Source organism: Natator depressus, chromosome 12 (assembly GCF_965152275.1).
Source record: "Natator depressus isolate rNatDep1 chromosome 12, rNatDep2.hap1, whole genome shotgun sequence".
NCBI classification, from domain to species: Eukaryota; Metazoa; Chordata; order Testudines; family Cheloniidae; genus Natator; species Natator depressus.
The window spans coordinates 27,501,062-27,521,560 of record NC_134245.1 but is presented as its reverse complement, the minus strand read 5'-3'; the positions used below and the strand labels follow the sequence as shown (position 1 = coordinate 27,521,560).

Below are 20,499 nucleotides of genomic sequence, written 5' to 3'. Positions count from 1 at the left end.
TAAACTGTAACTTCACTGGGAGTTTTGCCTGACCAAGGACTGGGTCTGGATGGCAACATTTGGCAATTGAGTTTTAATGAACAACAAAATAAGAAGCACTGTTAGACACAAATATATAGAACGGCTTCTTCCTAGTTTGAAGCTTGTCATAAATATAAAGGGAAGGGTAACCACCTTTCTGTATACAGTGCTATAAAATCCCTCCTGGCCAGAGGCAAAGTCCTTTTACCTGTAAAGAGTTAAGAAGCTCAGGTAACTTGGCTGGCACCTGACCCAAAATGACCAATGAGGGGACAAGATACTTTCAAATCTGGAGGGGGGGGGCAGGAGAAGGCTTTTGTCTGTCTGTGTGATACCTTTTCCAGGAGCAGATCAAGGATGCAAGCCCTCCAACTCCTGTAAAGTTAGTAAGTAATCTAGCTAGAAAATGCATTAGGTTTTCTTTGTTTTGGCTTGTGAAATTCGCTGTGCTGTAGGAAATATGTATTCCTGGTTTTGGGTCTTTTTGCAACTTAAGGTTTTGCCTAGAAGGATTGTCTATGTTTTGAATCTGACTGCCTGTAAGATTATCTTCCATTCTGATCTTACAGAGTTGTTCTCTTATCTTTTTTTGTTCTTCTAATAAAGTTGTTTTTTAAGAATCTGATTGGTTTTTTTGGGTCTTAAAAATCCAAGGCTGGTTTGTGCTCATGTTGTTTATTCTCAAGCCTCCCCAGGAAAGGGGGTCTAAGGGCTTGGGGGGATATTTTGGGGGAAGATGTCTCCAAGTGGTCTCTTCCCTGATTCTTTGTTAAATCACTTGGTGGTGGCAGCATACCAGGTTTTAACCTAAGCTGGTAGAAATAAGCTTAGGGGCTTTCATGCGGGTCCCCACATCTGTACCCTAGAGTTCAGAGTGGGGAAGGAACCCTGACAAAGGTGTAGAGGCCTATAGATTTCCTCAAGGAAATTCAGTGTAGTTGGGTCAGTTTAACGGTTGAAACCATTTTATTACAACTTGATACTAATTGCTGCAGTCTACCTTAACGACTCAGCGAATGTTGGACATGCACATCCATGTAGCTGTTCATAGGGATGTTGTAGTATTTTGCCCATTTGGCTGCCAGAAATGAGATCATCATCATTCAAGGACATTTCCACAGAAATGAAACATCTGTCAAGCAGGACTTTAGTGTACTGAATATAAAAAGATGTAAATGAATCAGATAGCTACAGAGCTTTAATGTCACAGTCTTGCAGACTTTTTTAAAAACATCACAATTCAAAAGGGATTTCACATCTGATACTGCTATAAATGACACTACTATCTATATTATTTATTATAGATTTTATCATTGATTTAAAAAAAAATATGGATACTTCTGTCTAAGAATTCTCACCTCTGAGGAATCTCTTGTTTCATTGGTAGATCAGAAAAGCACAGAATGTCAGAGGTTAAAGGCTGATAATAGAATTATGGAGGAAGAATAAGAGAACCATTTTTTGGAGTCTGAGGTTTACCCCTATTACCTTGTCTCCACATTTTCAGCAGCATTTTTCAGCTAAGCCTCACAGTGAACAACAAAACCTTTTGCAGCACAAGTATGAATGGCTGTTTCAAGATTAGTGACATTACATGAAATGGTACAGGTGAAAAATAAATACAAAAGCTGCTCATCCATGCAGCCTTAGAAAAACAGCAACACAGAGCCCATTTTTGGATGAATGTAATATGGTTACTCTCATTGTTTTGGAAAATTTCTGACTACAGCTTACCATCCCCTCAACCCCGTCAGTGCTAAATTCCTTTTTGTGCGTCCTTAAGAAGAGTTATGATGTTATAAATGTAAATGAGCATGATATGAAGAGTGCAGCTTGTCAAACAGTGCATTACAGGATAGTCACAGCAAGATGCTCAATGTCCTAAGGCACCAGCTCTCCGAGTGGCACTGAAGACCGGTGGACCCACCCTATGAAAACTCTGAGAAAATCTGGCAACAAATTGGCTTAAACAAGAGGTTACTAATTGTTGACATGCCACAGTGTATATATGGAGCAACAAAAAGAGAGCAACATATACCTAAATTGTCAATTATAAGTCATGAAGTCAGATGTCTTACCTTCACCCACTGGAAACTTGCTGCCAATTTATGTAACATATTCCGCCCATTTGAATGGCCACTTAATGAGTCTGTGCTGACAACGAAGATTTAAATTTTGTGCTGCCACTTATCCGATATCTCAGCTCTTGCTGCAAAGAATGAAAAGTTCATTTGAAATCAAAAGTAACTTTACAGTCACAATAACAAGGGAAAAACAAACAAGCAAACAAAAAACACTAACTTTTAAGTTACCCCAACAGCCCAATGGGATTTTGGAGACAGAAGAATATCTATAGGCCGGGGATAGAATTTACAAGTAACTTTTACCCATATAGACCTATTATTGGAAGAATGTTCCCATAATTAAAGTGCTGGAGGCCATGCCAATATCCCTTCACATCTTTCTCTCTACCTCCTAGACAAATAGAATCTCATGAAAGAAAATATGCTCTGGGAACATTCTCCAGAGCAAGAGATACTTGTAAGGGAAAAAACAACAACCCAGCTATAGTCACATGTCAGGTATCATCAGCCAACAAAACGTGCTTCCAGCATTTCTAAGTGCTGTAAGACATATTACAAATCAGATAGTTTAGTATCATGACAGAATAAGGAAAAGAGGAAACTACCTCTAGAGTAGTGGAACTATATGCCCATGATAAGAGTTACAGTTGTATTGGGAATTTGAAAATTGGCAGGGGGTTGCTCTTCTGTTGGGCAGGTTTACAGAGCACATCTTTCCTTGGGTTTGTGGTCATGGGACATTCCTTCATACAACAAGAAAATTAACTTTATTTTCATGGCTATAAACCACATTATTTTATAATGTGAACACTGCAAAATGTGTATTTTGTTACTCCTAAATTTCCAAGCCTACATGTCTTCTTGATGCTGCTATATACTTAGGGCTGGCAGAATTCAACATTTTAAAATAAATCTGACAGATAATTTTGAAGTTTATTTTTAAGCATTTTTTCTCTTTTTATTTATTTAAATTTTCACAGTTGCAGGAAATTATGGGAGGGTCAGACCTTAATTATGTAATGACAGCAGAAATTGAGATTCAAAAAGTTTTATAACTTAAAACACAAATTGTGAACATCGCATGTCGAAATATATAAAGTAAATATCCTTAAATGAATCTAAGTTCTCAAGCTGCATTCTTCCTTCTTTGTCTGTCTTTATATTCTGATTATTATTGAAGGAAATACTTTTTCTCTGGTTTATGTGTTTGTACTTTGAAATTGACGTTTACCAACATTTACCAATAAAAAAATAATCCTTTCAACAAATTGGAATGCTGCCTTTTTATCCAGCCAGCACCTACAGTCCGATTCAGCAATATTCTGGACATTTATGGCTGTGTGCATACACCTGTTGACTGATATCTACAGTATGCTACTTATCATCTGCCTGGAGCAGGAGAGAATAGGAGAGGTACCTTCCTCAAGTTTTCAATAAAATAGCATAAAATTCTCAACCTGTTTTGAATTTTTAAAAAATATCTTGTTTACCTCTTTCAGTAAAATCTACATTAAAATTATCAAAGCCTCATGATAGCACTTTACAATTATTAAATATTAAACTAGGACTAAAGTAGGGCTCCATCCTGCAAAGGGATCCAACCAGGGCTTCCTTACACCCATGCAGAATCCCACTGAAGTCAGTGGGACTCCACACACATATCAATGTTCAACCACACAGACAGGTTGGTTGCATCATCATGTTCCTATTACGCATCATCATCATCATGTTCCTATTACCCACATTACAGAGAATGAGCACATGATAATTACTCCATTACCCAGTGACTATTACTAAGAGATGATCAAAGGGTGCTGCATCTTATATTTTCAGAGCTTCTGTTATGCAGTTGATAATAATTATTAAGTATTTCGTGTGAGATAATAACTGTTATACCAGTGCAAGCAGACTGTAATCAATGAGATAGCACAGATATAATGCGGGGAGTAGAATGACCCTGTGTGTCCCCAACAAGCTGAATTACTCAGAAGAAAACTAAGTTCCCATTTCTACAAGAATACAATTTTCTGCTTCTATGGTTCAAACCTTTTCTTTCCTTGTCTTTACAGACTTTGGTTTGCTAAACATTTAAATAATAAAATAAATGTAATATAATTGTGAGCCATTAATAGATGTTTCTCTTTTTTGTAAAGCAATTTAAATATTTTGTGTAGAGGACTCAGCATTAAAACTAAATGAAATGAATTGCTCACATGCTGTTTTTTCCAGTGAATATTTTATATTTGTGGTGAAATTAATACATTGGTTCAGGGCCTGCATTTTACCCTAGGATTATGAGCACTGCTGAGGAAGATGGCCTCTGTGCTCTCCAAACCTGGCTGGCTAAATGCTGCGCCAGTCTCCTGGCATACCTCAAAGAAGCCTAAATGTTGCTCTAAATTGCACTAGCTGCTAATGGCCCAAGGTGGTGATTGGGCAGTCAGGGATCCAGGGAGTTTAGCCTTCTGTGCCAGCAGTATGGAAGCAGATGGGGGGGAGGGGGAGAAGGCAGCAGGGTCCCTCTGTAATGTCTTTGTGCCTCGCTATTCTGGCTTTAAGTCCAGAATATGCAGCAAAGCCCAGACACATCATATCCCAGGTTCTGGGCAATTGTATTCCATCCATAGAGTAGCCAGACTGTATTCGCGACTGGTAAAAGTTTTGCCAATATTGTACTTGAATGAGTGTTTCAAGTATAGTGCATGTACATGGGGATTCCTTTGGATTATTAAAGGAACCCATGCAAGTCTGCCAAGGGCCCAGCTCTGCAAGGTGTTGAACACTTCCCAGGAGATGCAGAGACCCCTTAACTCTGAATGGTCAACAGCTCATAGTATCAGGCCCTAAGCATGCTATACTTTTCAAAAGATATGTGGCCTCACAGAGCTAACTTCTACCAATGGATAAAAGAATGTAGCTATTTGGATTCATGGCTAGGTGGTGACAGGAGACTATACTGAGGCCCATGCTTCTGATGCGCACCAGATACTTTAACAGCCGTTAGGCTGCTACCAATGAACACTCCTAGGAAGTCAGACTAGATTGCATTCGATCTTCTTTATCCAAATACCCAAAAATTAAATGAAAACTTTTAAGAAATTATTACAAAATACTCTATAATGTGTGTTGATATGATTACAAACATGTTTCTAAATATCAGAGCTGGGTAAATATGCAAAAACACTATGAATATTCATTTGGATTTTTAAATAAATTTGCTTCAGCCATGTTTGCACTCTCCTTTTGTGTGTGCTTTCCGACCACAGTAGAGCAATCAAATTTTACTGGCAAAAAAATGTTCACAGACTGAGAGCTAATTTAAGTTGCATCCACGTGTTCATGGATAACAAATTTTGTACTTGCATAAATATTCACACCAGAAATGCTTCTCACTAATCCTATCAGAGAACAGAAATAAAAACATGCAACTCATCTGGCCAATCACAACTTTGGTAACCAACTCAACTTACAATTTCAGATATTTATGATCAATCTATAGATTTAAAAAATTGGAAAACATGTTCACCAACTAAATTCAAATTATGAATAAGTCCTAGGAAAGCGCAATCTGCTTATGGATATTTTGCAAACAGAATAAGTTAAATTAATTAATTATTGTGAAATATTCACTAAAGCTCTAAATAATTATATGATAGAAAACAAATGTAAGCTATGGATGATGATATATAGTGAGCAATCATTCAATAACTAATATGCTAAAAGCTTGATTCATGAAAATACATTATGTAGACAAGCTTTGTATGTAGTTTACTGTGAAGTACATATCACACTCTTTAAATACATGTTTTTTTTTCAAATAAACTTGTTGTCTTTGCATTTGTGTTTGAAATTACACAAAAATGAAGCACAGAAAAGGAATAACATTGGAAAGGGACTAAATTATGCCATTTTGATAATTTGCTTATATGGCTCAAAATGTACATGGCTCCCTTTACAGGACCAAAGTAGTGCCCAGGTAAGGTTATCTTATTTTTGGAAGACCTGTATCCTTGGAATTGGAAGTGTATGGGTTTCAATCTCGGCACATACTGTTCCACACCTGCATGTCATCAATTTTTAAAACCTAGTTTTAACTTTATGTGGGGTGAATAGAGTTGGGATTCAAAACCCTCATGCTTATTCCCAGTTCCCAGCTCTAGCCACTGTACAGTGAAATTTCCTTATGTACATAAACGCAAAGCAATGGACCCTCCTATATACACGATAGTTTAACTGTCAAACAAGAGCTCCATTAGCAGTAACACAGCGTTTATGCAGGGTACATGGGTTTCAAATCAATATTTCTTACTAATACTGATCATTCTGTGTAGCAAATAGCAAAAAAATCTGCATTTTCACCTCAGGGAAAGAATGAGAAATGCCATGATCAATGTTTTTAATGAAAAACATGATGGAAAGCTACTGTAGAGTTCCCATCTAGTACATCAGCACAGAGCATAGCTTAGTTTAGTAATCTTTATATGTATGCAACAGGCATTACCTATATATCCTTATATATTTGTATTTGTTATTTTTTCCATTGTAAACATTTTTGCTACATTGTTTCCCAACAGAATATTCAATATCTGCAGTTTACAGGAAAAACCCCAAACAAACAAAAACAACAACTACCACAACCCCCAAAAAGTAAAGAAAAAGCCCCACTAATGCACTGAAAAAAACCTGCTGTATTTACAGAATATTGTGTTCAAAGTCCAATTATAATTACAAGAAAACTCCAATAAACAACCAATAAACAGTTCTTGTGCTTCAAATGGATTTAACATAGTGGCACTTTAAATAAAACTCCTAACAAGATTATTTTATTTTTTGTAAAGTAAGCCATGCCTTAACAGTTGGGTTATACAAATTGACAACCCTAGAAATTTTGAAAGTGTTGCTGGTCAGATGCAAAAATCCATTGTCACTATGGTAATTACTTCACAATGCCTGATGTTAAATGGACAGTCCTGTGGCCCAAGAAGCAGCTGAATCCTGCATTGTCCTTGCATGATAAAAAGATTAGAGAGTCTGAAAAGCAGAGGAACGGAATCTCACAGCTTCTTAGACTTTTCACTGAAAGGGCCATTGTAACATCATCATAAATCCTGGGTTCCCTAGGCACTTGACAACTAAAGCAGTGGACAATAGAATTCTTGTGTTGAACAAAACACTCCTTGTCTGCCAAAGGGTTTATCTGCTTCATTTACAAATGTCTTTCATTGTACCAAAATAATTCCCTATTAGAAACACTATTAGGAGCAGAACTAAATAAATATTCACAGCTTTGGTATGTTTTCAGAAATGAATAAACCAATACAATCAAGTAGCATGCAAAATATGAGTCTTTAAAAAAAAACCCTCCTTTGCTCTGTTCTGTGAGTCCCTCTCCCCCTTACTGTATCTATGTATCCATTCATGCACCCTATCTATCTTTTGCTACAAGGAAAATGCCTATCATATACCACATTTACTAACAGAAGAGAAAAATATTGGTGAACTGGAAGGATTTCAAAGGAGAGCAGCAACTGTAATCAAGGCGCTAGACGGACTGACTTCCACAGAAGGATTCTGAAAGCTAGGTACTTACAGCTTTGCTAAGAGATGATACCTACAGCTTGGCAATTAATGAAATAATAAGAGTATGTAAATGTCTGAGGGTTTATAAGACAGACAGAGAAAAATATTTATGATGCTAAAAGGGGGCAAGGATTAAATTAAGAAAGGGAAAATACAGAGTAAATATCAGAAAAAAACTTCCTGGTACTGATGGATACCAATCTGTGACCAAGTCTCCCAAATGAAACCTTACTATATTTAAAATTAATCTGGTCAAAATATTGGAATATTTAGAGTAGAAATGAGTAAGTAAATAAACAAAATAAATTATACAAAAATATTCATTTGCATTTTTTTAAAAAATGCTTCTGCCATAGTTGCACCTCTTTTGTGTTTGGTATCTGCAAATATTTAATTAATGAAGTTTTACTAGCAAAATGCTCAGGGAAAGAGAATTTCTAATATGCACAAATGATTCATGATGAAAAAGTTTCAAAAAATATTGATCACATAAAATCAGTTAGTGAATGCATTCAAGGAAATCACAATAGTCCATGAGAGTAAATTCAAAAGCAAAAGAGGTTAACATTTCCTAAACAAATTATTTGTCCAGATATTCTGTCTAGCTGCTATTAGTTTATAAAAATACAACAACTATTTCCAGATGCTCACCCAGAATGTTAAAGATAGCGTGTTTAAAAAAGTAACCAAAATAAAGTACTTGGCTTCCACACACTGATCAGCGTAAGTACGATTTTAAAATGTCTTAGATGGTTTAACAGAATACCTTATAAATTCTGAACATAACAATGATTTAAGCTCGCAGCCGCTATAGAAAGGACCTAAGACTGGGAGATGGAATATCTGTGTGTCTGTGTGTGTAATTTATTTGATGTAGAATGCCTGTACACAAATGCAATATGGGAAACTCTGAAGGTAATATATATACACTATAATAGTAGAAAAAAGTGAAACACACATCCTTAACCTCAAAGTCACTTCTAAAACTGAGCAAAAATATGCCATGCAACATTTCACCTATAAAAAATATACATGATGCACAAAAGCATACTGTAGCTCTGTGGGGCATCTGTTACTGGCTGCTGAAATACACGAAATCTAAATCCAGATTTTAATGAACATCTGAGATAGTACAATGTAAAAATAAAGAAAAAAGAATTGTATACACAGGTCAGAAATGTATATCATACAAATCACTTCATCTATAAAATGATGAAGTTAATCTTAACATCAGGTAAGAGAAGTGCAACATAAGACAAAAAAATAAATATGGTAAAGTACCTACTCTGGTTTTTATGCCACAAACTATGTAAAATTATCTGGAGCAAAAAAGCCGAGCAGATCAAGTAACAAAACTCTTCTCTAAAAATAACAGGCTTCTCAAGAAGTAACCAGATATCATTAGGAAATCAAAGATCAAACAGATTGTTAAATAAATGAAAAATAAAGTATTTGCAGAATTTCATGTGCACACAATATAACACACACAAATATTGCAATTAACACAACTGTGTGCAAAATTTTGGTGCATGTATGTGCCAGGTATGTGCCTATCTAATTCTGAAAATCCAGGATTCATTATAAAAATAAATAAGATAAAATTAAATGCCCAGAGTATAACAACTAGTTCATATTTACTATATGAATACGATGAGCCAATTATATAGAAATACAAAATTAATAACAAGGTGGCTCAGTGGGTTAATGAACAAGTGGAAATATATTGGGTGGTTTCAACCTAGTCCCTGGCACACACTTGACATCACAAACCCACAGCACAATTTGACTGATGGCAGTTTCAGCCTCTGAGCCACCTATGACTGAAACAAAAAGGGTGCTTCTGGCCAAAACAGAGGTGGCTTAATATAATCATCCATAGCATCTGACCACACTGTCCCCAGTATTATCAAGTGACAATAGCCCATCACTTTTATGGGTATTAAAGGCCTAATCCTGTAATGTGCTAAGTACTTGGTGTGTGTTCAGTGAGAACTGAGGGTGCATAGCATCTCCCAAGAGATGCTCCTCACAAGGGGAAATATACTCTTTAAAATCAGAATAATATACAAGAAAGGACAAAATCTAAGAAAGACAACCAGGTAATCATCCCATCCCTGCCTTGAAGATAACTGTTTCTACATGATACCACACATTTATGCGATGCAATGCCTAATATTTTGATGAAATAGAGAAAACATTACATGTGAGGACAGAATGCAGACAGCAGCATAAATCATACCCACAAATGCAAAGCACTTAACAAAACAAATAATTGGGCAAACACTGAACAAAAGAGGAATAAATATCACAAAGGAAAAGAAAATAATTATATGACACTTAAAGGAAGATTTCTGTGTATGTATCCTCTCCTCCTATCCAGCCTAATAAAACAACTACATCCCCAGAAGAATGACAATTAACAATACAGCATAAATATAAAATAGTTCCTAGAAGTGGAGACTTTGTTTATTCTCCAACAGCTTAAATGGGAGTTGGGTGTAAAGATAGATCAACACCAAGAAAGAGTAAAAGCTCCACATGTTTTTGGTTTTTTGCATCGAGAAATAATTTTTGCTCCAAATCCCAGCTGTATACAAATTCATTACTGTTCTTTTTTACAAGGGATAACAGAGCCAAAGGAATATAACACCCAAAGCAAAAATACAGGCAACCCCAAGTTGTATAAATCAGGTACACGCACATTAATTAACTTGTAATTACAACTACAGGGGGCCTAGAAACAACCAGCCCTGCATTGGGAGTTCAGGACCATGGCCAGGAGGGTCAGCTGGGGCTACTGTCCTGGGACTAGGCTTAAGGGGCATCCAGGCCCATCATGATCTATGGTTTTGTGTACATGTGCACAGTAGAATTAGAACAGCTGTGGGAGGACTACTCAATACTTCCTTCAGCTGCTGAAGGAAGAGAGCAAGGGGACAGCACTGAGGTACACAAAGTTCTTCTCCCACCATGCGATAGCTGAGTGGAGCTCCTGGCCACCACAGAAAGAGGAAGGGGGCCAGAACATAGGGCAAGGGAACAAAAACAAGAGAGGGAGGGGAACAAACAAACAAAAAAGGAGAAGGAGGGGTGGGAAATGGAAAGCAGAAGATTAAAAAAAGAGAGAGTGAATCGGGAGGGGGAGACCAGAGGACAATGAGAAAAGCAGCCATAATCTGCCTGCTTTAATTCATGGTATATGGAAAACTGGTTAACAGCAATGAAAATTAAGTTAAGTGAGAAATGAACGAGAAAAATACATGATTGAAATTACAAACTGGATAGTGGAATAGGTACATTTTCATACAGGGCTATAGTAGACCATGATTGTTTTTTACAATACCAATACTCAATATGTACTGAAGGCCAAATCCTCTGCACAGTTCAAAGTAAATGGGATTAAGCCAGGGTAGTTCCACAGGGGCCAGCAGGAGACAAAATAGCTGCACAACAAAAGAATCCTCCTCAGATTACCACAGTGGTGTAGAGATTGTGCCCCCTGCTCTTCACAACTTTCCCACTGCAACAGGACTTCATCCGTTCCCCTCTCTTTTGGGTCATGTGGGCCCATGGGCAGGCTATGGGCCTTTGAGAATGAAGTCTATGTTAATTAAACCTGTGCTGCTCCAGCCTAATCCTGTTCAGGTATCAAGAATGAAAGTAGATTCAGAGGTTTCAGGCTCTGTCATATTAAATATCATAGATCAAATTTGTTTCCATAAATCCAACCTCTCTGAGTTTTTTTCTAAAAACTAACTTTTTGTAGGGGCAAACCACTATATGTATAAAAAGAACTTACGAGCCTACTCTGGAAAATGTGGATATAGCAGGCGTAATTCTCTGCATTCTGAAAGATTTTAAGTGTGTGCACTAAAACCCAGCTTTTCTATATGGAATTTTCTATTAGACTAACTGAAAAAAAGTCCTCAAATCACCAGGGGCAAAACTCTCTTGTATATTTTCCCATCACATAAATAAAATTGATATAAAATATACAAAACACACACACGTGATTATCATCATTGCCCAAAACACACAATGGTACTCTCAACCCACGGAACCCTTTCCCTTCTGAGTCACATTTAACCCAGGTTCTCCAACGGGAGAAGCCATACACTACCAGGATGAGATCCTAATCCCACTGCAGTCATACTGTAGTTTTGCTGTTGACTTCAATGGAGCCAGGATTTCATGCTCAGTTTCCATAAAACATTTTCCTAAACAGTCAGAGCTTCTGACACATCCCCCGAAAAAATCAAACATTTACCTAAAGAATACATTTTAGCATCAAATTTCAGCACTGTTACTTATTTTGTTTCTTCACTCTTCTAATCTCTGTCCTTTCTTCCTTTCCTTCCACTGTATATCTAAGGGCCTGATCTGCTCCAATTGTGCTCAATGGCAGAATTCCCACTGACTTCATTGGGATTTGACCACTATTGAATCTCTTTCCTGTTGTTTTCAGTGTCTGTTTTCTTTTCCTTTCTTCTGGCTTTCTTCTATTTCCTTTTATCAACCCCTCCTAGTGACCTGAAAATGGAACCTAAAAAAGTGAGAACCACTGAACTATGTGCTGAATGCCCCCATTAGTCAAGCTTGTAGGGGACAGCCAGCACAGACATAAACTTCAACTAACCTTTCAAAAACTAATCTTTATATAATGTCCCATAAAATCATCCTGCTGGTTCCAGGTCTGGTAGAGACACTCAAGAAAGAATACGTCTGGGACATTCGAGATACCAGAAAGGATCTTTAGCTCAGAACTGGTCCAAGGTGCTCAAAGAGATGGAGTTCTTTTGTCTAAGGTACTTTTTCTCCAACCTTCATTCTCTTATTAATAATGAAAAGAGGAATTGTTTAAAATCATTACAGATATCTGATGTTTCTGAATTCGTATAGGCCCGATTCAACTGACTGAACATCTCTGTCATCACAGAAAGATACATGATTCATTCTGGAGCCTATTGTAAACCAAGTGACTCTTCAGAAGTTTTAAAGAATCTTTTTATAGTTTAAGTCAAACTTATTTCTGTGTTGATCATGCCCACACCATAGTATATTTGGCATTTATTTGCATGGTAATCTTATTTTTAAGCTTCTCTCTCTTCTCTTTTCCTCCATCCCAATTTATCTGTGTGTGTTCTCAACAGGGGAAAGTTGGTTCCCCAACCCAGAAGTGAGGAGGTGATGCAAAATATATATCCTATCAATAATCTCCTTTAAAATCTATGTTTCTTATTACAAAACTGAACAAGCAGTAAGAGTATTCAACTATATAAGAGTGTGTAATTTTCTCCAGAATTAATACAGCACCCAAATTTTCAGCAATGTTACAGTGGGGTGATATGATTTTCCATCTCTCATCAGTTGAAGATATTTTACCCTGGATATTTCAATATCCTTATATTTCTTATGAGAAGTTATTTCCCCAATATTTCATAATATGCCTACCTATCTAGTCTTGAGAGTTAAGGCATAAATAATAATAATAATCTATATTTGAGTTACACAATGTAATTAAATGCTCATAACACTGAATTTCACAGCTAAAATTAACCAAAATTGTCTACTATATTAATATTTAACATGTCTGTTGGCCAGTATGTCTCCAAGTACCACTAGACTTTAATTTTCTATGTTATAATTACTATAAGCTATGAGTAAGAGTATTATGAGATTAGTTCAAAACAATTGTGGTGAAGTAGAAATATATATATATTCAAATAATAACATAGCAAGCATGTGGTATATACAAGGAGCCAACTGTGCATTACACACTTAAGCCAGCTGTACATTACACACTTAAGCAAAACTCACGCTGAAGGTAATTGGAGTTTTGCCTAAGTAAGGAATATCATATCAACCCTAAATAAATATATTAATTTTAATAGGGATCCCTGTGACAGGACACTAACCTCAAGACAACTATGAACTTCTTATTCTGCTGAGGTAGATGATAAAAAAAAAGATTTAGCATTTCAGAAACTTAAGTGAGAGAAACTGGACAGTCTGAAGTTGAGTCCTCATCTATGCTGATCTTCCAGTCATTCCCTGCCAGTAGGACTATCCTTTAAACCTTCTAACTGCATATCCCCAGAATGTTCTCTAAATACCCACCATACTTGGGCTACAACAAAGAAAGTCTGTTGTTAAAATGACAGCCTGGATAGGTGTGTGACTTGAAGAACTGTACCTGGGGACAAGCCTATGGCTAATAATAAGTAAAGAAAAGATCAAACTAATAAAAAGATCCCTTTTGGCAGCTGCCCAGCAAACTGTCTCCCCAATGAGAGCAGGAAAATATCTATCTGCAAGAAAGCTGAAATAAAAATAGAAGCTGGATGCAATCATAGAATCATAGAATATCAGGGTTGGAAGGGACCTCAGGAGGTCATCTAGTCCAACCCCCTGCTCAAAGCAGGGCCAATCCCCAACTAAATCCATATATTAGTAATTTTTCCTCCCGTTTAAAATGTATTTGGTATACAGATGGGAGAATATTCCTGGCTCTGCCTTAGAACTCCTGTGTGGCCTTGGCAAATCTGTGTGTTTCCATTTTTTCATCTGTAATTTAGGGATAAAAATAATTACCTACAGTACCTCATAAAGGTGCTGTGAGGTTCAGTTAATTCACACTTCCAAAGCAATCTTAAGACCCACCCATGATAGGACTATGTAAGTCCAAACTATTTATTAATAATTATTACTTTGTATGTGTTCTTGCTGGCCTTAGTAATGAATATTTATTCCTAAATATATCTTAGGTTTTTCCCTACTTTAAATCACATTTACATTGATAGAATGTTCACACATACTTAACATTACATTTGACTGGCAGCAAACTGTTGATAAAATAAATAAGGTTACTTCCATGCCTCCACTGTTATTTTGCAATTGAACCAGAGGTATGGGTAGTTCTACAGCTCATTATCTTGAATTGTGAAGGCCCTAAACCAAAGGAGTTTCACTAAAAAATAATTACCTAATTGGTTTCACTTGATAGTGGGTGGATATATTTGCATCAACCAGTTGCTGAATTTCCATTCACTGTTCATGGTAATCATAATCATAATTACCATTTAGGCATGTTTAGTAGTTAGACAGTAAGCTTAACTTACAGTTATTCTTGCTAAATTACAGTTGTATGGTTTCTAAAACCACTATTAGAAATTGAAAATGTACATATATGGAAGTTTGAGAATCTGTGAAATTATCAGTTAACATTTTTGCTATTATCAATTATATCAAATAATTTGGAGCTTGGGAAAAAGGATAATGTTGTATTTGGTGACTACGCGTTATAATAATTGACACTACATCTCTCTGTGTGCATACATATAAAGTGTTGAGGGGACAAATGAAAATGCAATAATCTGAAAGACAGTAGACACTTTCTGTGTTGTAGCCCACTTTGCAGAGAACTTAGTTTAATAAAAACCAATCATGTTTCTGAGCCAGACTTCCTATACTCAATATGTCATTGGGTCTTTTTTTAAAGCAGTGTTTAATTAATGTGGTAGTTGAGTGCACAGAAAAAAGGCCACTCCTAATGGAATGACTAACCCTCCAGAATCCTGAGAAATCCCCGATTAACTTAAGCAAGACAATAACATTTTCGTTTATTAGTGGTATGAATTATCTTCTATAGAACTTTGTGATGCTTCACAGAATATCTCTGTGACATCCTGTGGTACTGTATATGTCACACGGTAGCTAAAAGATAAGTCACCACCATATAATGCATTTTTCATGTACTCATGCTTGTGCATGGTATAGTATATCAGATAATAATCACAATTATATACAATATCAGGCTGAACTGGACTGCACAGGGTGGGAAAGGGAGGAAGGAGAAAGGAGGGTGCAGGGAACCCTAAGTATATGTCCGTAGGACCAGGGCAGCATATCCTTTGGTATTTTCTTCAGCACTTGTGTAAGGGCCCAAATGACATGCCCAGAAAGAATTATGGTCTGCTAGGGTGGAAGCACAGTCCCTTCCGCTGCTTGTGCACAGTAAGCAGCAGCATTCCCTGGAGCTCAGTGACTTAGTCAAAATCTCCACTACCAACACCACTCTTCTCGCACCTATCATTTGCTCGGATACAGGAAGGGCATGCTGCTTTTAGTGTTACAAACTGCACTCACAGCTTCAGTACAGGTAGAGTAAAATGTGTACATTTTTATATTATCCAAAATGTGTGTGTGTGTGTATGTGCCCACACACACAGAGAAAGTGTTAAGTTAGCTTTTTCACCTGCACAATTTCACTGTCTTATGACTCCCCATGTAGTAAATACAAGAAATGATGCTCTGTAGACCTTAATGTGCCCAGACCAGGAATATGTTTAACAATTAAACTTAACAAAACTAATAGTTATAGTCTCATGGGCCCTTTTTAAATAGGCACATGAAATGTATGAGGGAGATTTTCAGAAATGCCAAAGGGATTTAGGTGCACAAATTCAATTGAAAGTCATTGGGGCTTGTGCTCCTAAATCCTTAAATTCCATTGATTTTTTTGATGGAGCCTGTGTTCCTAAAACACACAGGCACTTTTGAAAATCTCCTATAACTGCAATAAAACGTCATATTTGAATGCCATAAACTCACCCATGTGCAATGAAAATAACTCCATATGCAATTGCCAGGTATGTTTGGGCAAATGCATTTTTTCCATGTACAAAATTGATTAGTTGCATGGAAGAATGTGTAATTTCAATGAAAGGCAGTATTTAGTTGCAAAACAGCTTAGCCATGATTAACTCTTTTGTTTTTCAACAATCCAGACATTTCTGTTGAAGTAGAAAAGCTGCACCTTACCAGTTTAGTTGGCACTGTGAAATATTTTACACTGTCCTCCTTGCAAATAATATTTAGGACTGGGATGTCAAATCAAACAGATATGACTTGAATTTAGATTGGGAGCAAGAGAGACATAAGGAGAAAGACTATGGGCACTGAATGGAAGCAGGAGAGTTATTTCATAACATTGTCAAGTCACAAACAGCTGCCACTATTCTGAGACTGAAATGAGGAAGACTTTGGTGATAAACGTGGTGCACCAGTGGTGCATATATATTGAGAGGGGAGGGGAAAGTACTTGCAAAACATATTTTTTAAATATAATTAAAACAACACTGCTCTTAGAATCATAAAACTAAAGAACCAGTTGGCATCACACTCAAATTGGTACCTGAGATATGGGTACTCAGCACAGGAGAGTAAAGGGCTATCCTTTAATCCCCTTTCATGAACCCCTTTGATGGGCCACAGTCTGATCCATTAATAATACAGCACAATGTTTAAAATGGACTTTGTGGTCAATGGAGAATAGAACCCTTGTAGGGAAAGCCTAGGAATAACCCCACTTTAAAATATGTTTATAATACCACCCATTTATAGCAATCAATTGCTTTCCAGAAGAAAATAATTTACACTTGATCAAGAGATAAAAGCCATCCCTGGCAGTGTGGGTTAGCTGGATGGGTAACACGGACACGAGATTGTGGTATGTAAGCAACTAGTTCTTGCAATCAGTTACAGTAGATACCTCATCTAGAGCTAATATAAGGATTCGAGAGTCAGAGTGGTTTGATTGGATTTTTGCATGAGTGAAAGCATGCTACAGAATTTTGAATCAATGCTGCCTTTAAGTAGGCCTCTCTGGGATACTAGAGAAGATTATACTAATTGAGCCTGAAGAAAATAAAGGGATGCACAGTATGAGTATCTCCAATACAGATAATAAAAGGTTATATATATTTACAAAGGAAATTTGAACAAATAAATAAAACACATCTCTTTATCAGTTTCAAAAGTTTCAAAAGGATACATGCAATATGCTCTTTGTATGAGCTTCCTTGGGAATTAATTAGGTGCATCTAAGTGTTGGCTGGAAGTTTAAAAACTGTTCATCATCATGTGTTGTTGATTTGTCCCAGTTACAGTATATAACATACCGTCCAACATCATAAAGTTTCAACTCAGTCAGATGACAGCTAAATGAAGGTGTCAGTAAAAAACTGGAATATATTATTTTAATGACAAAAAAAGAATTGAAGAAGGATATAACAAGCAGAAAAAAATCACAGGTCCCATAGCAGAGCATTGAGGATTTGCACAATCCACAACAGAGACCTATTTTCAGTCAGACTTTAACCAAAACTTTGATTTAATAACCAAACCTTTGATTTAATAAAAAGCAAATGTTTGTGACCACATTTTAGAACTTGCAATTAAATTCAGGAACAAGTATAGTACTCTGCCAGAATTGTGAATACAAAGGCCATCGCTGAAAAATAGGCCATAAGTATCGAATTGCTGAATTATTATTAAACTGGGAATAGTTTTTATTAAGACTGGAATCAAGCCAAAAAACCTACTAGAGACTTTACTTTAAAAACAGATCACATGTTCTAAGAGTCCCATGCCTAGATGAGTTAGTAATGCACATTCAATGCCAGTAAATCGGTCCAAGTACAATTTTACCCTGTGACCAAGTGTGGTCACAGCTAAACATGCATTTCAGTACCACAGCCAGGGATAGGTGGAGGCAGGATTCATGGGCCTGGCTATCAGTGTCATGTACTGAAAAGAAGTTGATGGATTTGCAAGGTTTAGATCCCAGGATCCCTGGGAAAAGGCCAACAGCACAGAACACCAGGTTTTTCCATGGAATAGCAGGGTCTTAATGGAGACTAGGGAGACAGGAACGCAATGAGCACTTTTGCAAGGGAGGAATGGTTACAGCTTGGCCATGTAATTGGAGCCCTGTGGTTTATTAGGGGCCCTTTGCAAGGTTTGGATTCAGACCTCATTTAGGTCCTGATCCTGCAATGTAAAGCATGCAAGCAGACTGCTGCACCTGTGCAGAGCCCCAGTAAAGCCAACAGGGCTCCTCACAGACACAAAAACCCACCCAGGCACTACATACTTCAGGATAAGGTCCTCTCACTGCATCCATTACTGACTGCAATACAAGGATCTCACTATTATAGCACTCTCCCTGTTTTAAGGGTCAGGGATTTTTCACAGGGCACGGTACAGTTACCATACCTCAAAGTGTCAGCTGTACTGAGACACAGTTATCTGTGCCTCTGACAGTGAGATACTATTGTTATACAGAATAAGGAAAAGAACCCAGGTCTGATGACTCATAGTTGTACTCTGTATTACACAGGTGACATCAACTGTATAGTTTAAAAGAGACCAGAGTTCTGCCATATTGAACTTTCCCTTCTATATCTATGAAATATCAGGGAAGCTCCAGCCTTTATTTTCTATGCTTCATAAAAAGAAAATATCTCCAAAAGATTTTTTTCTAATATTGCATACAAAAAATATCTATTCCATCTCCTTGATTAGCTAGTTATTGTATTTTGTTATATTTCTAACTATCTATTCATCCATGTCTTTTACAACAGAAAACAAAGATGTTCTGATAGATCCCTGGGTAATTAAAGACGCTGTGCAAATACTGCCAAAAATTCTATAACTATTCATTTTAAATTAATTATTTTTGACCATGTTCACACACTTTGTGTGTACTGTATCTCTGAATATTCTACAGAATGAGTTACTGCCAGGAATGTTTGCTGAAACAGCAAATGTTAAGTAACCATTACAGAATAGTCATAGAAAGCAGATTTTGATTTTCTAATTGCCAGTATTCATATTGGAAACCTAATTTTAGGAATTACACTTATCCAAACAGGGAGCAGAATACTACCATGTGACTTATATGGCCAATGAAAATGGCTTGAAATGCATCACATTTCTCACAAACAAGGAACAGATTTAGAGTATTATCCCTCAAACAATGCACAGCAGTATTTTTATTCTCCAAATCCACTCAAGCTACTGACATACATAAGTGTTCACAGGATAAAAAGAAAAGGAGTACTTGTGGCACCTTAGAGACTAAATCTGTTAGTCTCTAAGGTGCCACAAGTACTCCTTTTTTTTTTTTGCGGATACAGACTAACACAGGTGCTACTCTGAAACCTGTTCATAGGATAGTGACCTAAGAATAATTTGCAGAAATTAAATGGTGAATAGTTTTGAATGAATAAATTAGAGGACAATTTATTAGTGGACATTTTGGAAATGGAAAAAGAGATGAATTTCACAGAATTATTTGTTACAAACTAGCTACCCGATTCTAATAAATACTCCATAAATATAAAATAAAACATATGCTAAATGGATGCCATATAAAACATGGATTCAAAATGTAATTTTTTAAAAAAGTTTGGGGAGTTTACAAATAAACTGAATATCAAACTACAGCCAATTTGATTTTAACATTCTCTGTAAAGGCCTAGTCCACCTCCCACTGAAATCAATGGAACGTCACCAGGCATTGGTTCAGGCCCTAGAAGACCATCCAACACCTTTGATAAAATCAATATTTATTAATAAAATATTTTTTTAAACATAATCACCTACAGTACAGACCCGTTTACATGGCAATCCGCTTAATGCGTGGTAGCACCATGCCTCCCAGTGCTACCTATTTAACACGTGAGACTCGTTAAAACATGGTACATGAACTTGCTATGTAGAGCTACAGATTTGCTCACTAACTCACTGACATAGAAATCAACAGGAAGTGCAGAGCGGAAACGTGTTGTATGTCTTTACCGATATTGGTATAGATGTATCACGCATGCTTAGTCATTGTCACGCTAGAGAGATATATAATATATAGTAGTTATATAGTAATATATATACTACATTAGAAAATTTTAACTGTAGGCCTCATATAATGGCAGAGGGCAAGCATCAGTGTTCCTACACTGTAGAAGAAAAGCTA

The 20,499-nt window shown here is 36.7% G+C and overlaps 1 protein-coding gene across 2 annotated transcripts in view; it reads right to left on the bottom strand.

The window, feature by feature from the left end:
* Positions 1 to 20,499, bottom strand: part of CDH11 (cadherin 11) — a 105,148-nt gene that overhangs the window by 51,055 nt on the left and 33,594 nt on the right. For both annotated transcript variants that reach the window (XM_074968797.1, XM_074968798.1), the window contains exon 2: positions 2,100 to 2,230. The gene's annotated coding sequence lies outside the window, so the exon portion shown is untranslated. The remainder of the gene's footprint in view (positions 1 to 2,099; positions 2,231 to 20,499) is intronic.